At 60.0% G+C, this 593-nt stretch overlaps 1 pseudogene; it reads left to right on the top strand.

Moving 5' to 3' along the window:
* Positions 1–586, top strand: part of LOC106900146 — a 2,001-nt pseudogene extending 1,415 nt beyond the window's left edge.
* The last annotated feature ends 7 nt before the right edge of the window (positions 587–593 follow it).

The following is a 593-nucleotide window of genomic DNA, read 5'->3' as shown; positions in this document are numbered from 1 at the left end:
ATGTGTGTCTACACCCTTCCTCCTCCTCCTCCTCCAGGATGCACTGCGGGAACGTGATGAAGCCCTCTCTGAAGGACAACAGCGGCAGCCACGGCTCCCCCACCAGCGGGATGCTCCACGGCATCTTCTTCAGCTGCAACACCGAGTTCAACACCGGGCAACCCCCCCAGGACTCCCCTTACGGCCGTTACCGTTTCCAGATCCCAGCTCAACGTCTCTTCAACCCCAACACCAACCTCTACTTCGCGGACTTCTACTGCATGTACACCGCCTACCACTACGTGGTCCTGGTCTTGGCCCCCAAAGGTTCCTCTGGGGACCTCTTCTGCCGGGAGCGTCTTCCCCAGTTGGACATTTCCTCCAACAAGTTCCTGACGTGCTGCGTGGAGGAAGGCGAGTTGGTGTATCGCCATGCCCAGGACAGCATCCTGGAGGTCATATACACCGAGCCGGTGGACCTCAGCCTTGGGGTGCTGGGGGAGATCAGCGGCCACCAACTCATGAGCCTCTCCACCGCCAACGCCAAAAAGGACCCCAGCTGCAAGACGTGCAACATCAGCGTGGGGCGTTAAAAAAAGGCCTGGCAGGGGGGG

This window comes from Calidris pugnax, unplaced genomic scaffold (assembly GCF_001431845.1).
Source record: "Calidris pugnax isolate Ruff unplaced genomic scaffold, ASM143184v1 scaffold658, whole genome shotgun sequence".
Taxonomy (NCBI): domain Eukaryota; kingdom Metazoa; phylum Chordata; class Aves; order Charadriiformes; family Scolopacidae; genus Calidris; species Calidris pugnax.
The sequence above is the reverse complement of the archived record's forward strand: the minus strand, read 5'-3'. Positions and strand labels throughout refer to the sequence as shown.